Source organism: Musa acuminata, unplaced genomic scaffold (assembly GCF_036884655.1).
Source record: "Musa acuminata AAA Group cultivar baxijiao unplaced genomic scaffold, Cavendish_Baxijiao_AAA HiC_scaffold_466, whole genome shotgun sequence".
Classification (NCBI taxonomy): Eukaryota; Viridiplantae; Streptophyta; class Magnoliopsida; order Zingiberales; family Musaceae; genus Musa; species Musa acuminata.
This window is the reverse complement of record NW_027020713.1, coordinates 102501-105000: the sequence shown is the minus strand read 5'-3', so window position 1 is coordinate 105000 and position 2500 is coordinate 102501.

Below are 2500 nucleotides of genomic sequence, written 5' to 3'. Positions count from 1 at the left end.
CGGCACACAAGAACAGCCCAAAAACAGGCCAAAACAGCCCAAAAACGGGCCAAAACTGGCCATTTTTGGCTGCGCGAGCGAGCAGCGAGCGGCGGACAGCGAGCGAAGCGAGAGGCAGCACCGTCCCTGCTATACGAAAGCCCCATCCAGCCCTGTGCCACCCGGGGGGTTCCAGGGTGCTGAGATGGCTGACGTTTTGCTCCGCTCACGACGGTCGCCGCGGCACGCAAGAACAGGCCAAAAACTGGCCAAAACAGCCCAAAAACGGGCCAAAACTGGCCATTTTTTGCTGCGCGAGCGAGCGGAGAGCGGCGAACAGCGAGCGAAGCGCGAGGCAGCACCGTCCCTGCTATACGAAAGCCCCATCCAGCCCTGTGCCACCCGGGGGGTTCCAGGGTGCTGAGATGGCTGACATTTTGCTCCGCTCACGACGGTCACCGCGCCACACAAGAACAGCCCAAAAACAGGCCAAAACAGCCCAAAAACGGGCCAAAACTGGCCATTTTTGGCTGCGCGAGCGAGCGGCGAGCGGCGAACAGCGAGCGAAGCGAGAGGCAGCACCGTCCCTGCTATACGAAAGCCCCATCCAGCCCTGTGCCACCCGGGGGGTTCCAGGGTGCTGAGATGGCTGACGTTTTGCTCCGCTCACGACGGTCACCGCACCACGCAAGAACAGGCCAAAAACTGGCCAAAACAGCCCAAAAACGGGCCAAAACTGGCCATTTTTGGCTGCGCGAGCGAGCGGCGAGCGGCGAACAGCGAGCGAAGCGAGAGGCAGCACCGTCCCTGCTATACGAAAGCCCCATCCAGCCCTGTGCCACCCGGGGGGTTCCAGGGTGCTGAGATGGCTGACGTTTTGCTCCGCTCTCGACGGTCACCGCGCAATGCAAGAACAGGCCAAAAACTGGCCAAAACGGCCCAAAAACGGGCCAAAACTGGCCATTTTTGGCTGCGCGAGCGGCGAGCGGCGGACAGCGAGCGAAGCGAGAGGCAGCACCGTCCCTGCTATACGAAAGCCCCATCCAGCCCTGTGCCACCCGGGGGGTTCCAGGGTGCTGAGATGGCTGACGTTTTGCTCCGCTCTCGACGGTCACCGCGCAATGCAAGAACAGGCCAAAAACTGGCCAAAACGGCCCAAAAACGGGCCAAAACTGGCCATTTTTGGCTGCGCGAGCGAGCGGCGAGCGGCGGACAGCGAGCGAAGCGAGAGGCAGCACCGTCCCTGCTATACGAAAGCCCCATCCAGCCCTGTGCCACCCGGGGGGTTCCAGGGTGCTGAGATGGCTGACGTTTTGCTCCGCTCTCGACGGTCACCGCGCAATGCAAGAACAGGCCAAAAACTGGCCAAAACGGCCCAAAAACGGGCCAAAACTGGCCATTTTTGGCTGCACGAGCGAGCGGCGAGCGGCGGACAGCGAGCGAAGCGAGAGGCAGCACCGTCCCTGCTATACGAAAGCCCCATCCAGCCCTGTGCCACCCGGGGGGTTCCAGGGTGCTGAGATGGCTGACGTTTTGCTCCGCTCTCGACGGTCACCGCGCAATGCAAGAACAGGCCAAAAACTGGCCAAAACGGCCCAAAAACGGGCCAAAACTGGCCATTTTTGGCTGCACGAGCGAGCGGCGAGCGGCGGACAGCGAGCGAAGCGAGAGGCAGCACCGTCCCTGCTATACGAAAGCCCCATCCAGCCCTGTGCCACCCGGGGGGTTCCAGGGTGCTGAGATGGCTGACGTTTTGCTCCGCTCTCGACGGTCACCGCGCAATGCAAGAACAGGCCAAAAACTGGCCAAAACGGCCCAAAAACGGGCCAAAACTGGCCATTTTTGGCTGCACGAGCGAGCGGCGAGCGGCGGACAGCGAGCGAAGCGAGAGGCAGCACCGTCCCTGCTATACGAAAGCCCCATCCAGCCCTGTGCCACCCGGGGGGTTCCAGGGTGCTGAGATGGCTGACGTTTTGCTCCGCTCTCGACGGTCACCGCGCAATGCAAGAACAGGCCAAAAACTGGCCAAAACGGCCCAAAAACGGGCCAAAACTGGCCATTTTTGGCTGCACGAGCGAGCGGCGAGCGGCGGACAGCGAGCGAAGCGAGAGGCAGCACCGTCCCTGCTATACGAAAGCCCCATCCAGCCCTGTGCCACCCGGGGGGTTCCAGGGTGCTGAGATGGCTGACGTTTTGCTCCGCTCTCGACGGTCACCGCGCAATGCAAGAACAGGCCAAAAACTGGCCAAAACGGCCCAAAAACGGGCCAAAACTGGCCATTTTTGGCTGCGCGAGCGAGCGGCGAGCGGCGGACAGCGAGCGAAGCGAGAGGCAGCACCGTCCCTGCTATATACGAAAGCCCCATCCAGCCCTGTGCCACCCGGGGGGTTCCAGGGTGCTGAGATGGCTGACGTTTTGCTCCGCTCACGACGGTCACCGCACCACGCAAGAACGGACCATAAACAGGCCAAAACAGCCCAAAAACGGGCCAAAACTGGTCATTTTTGGCTGCGCGAGCGAG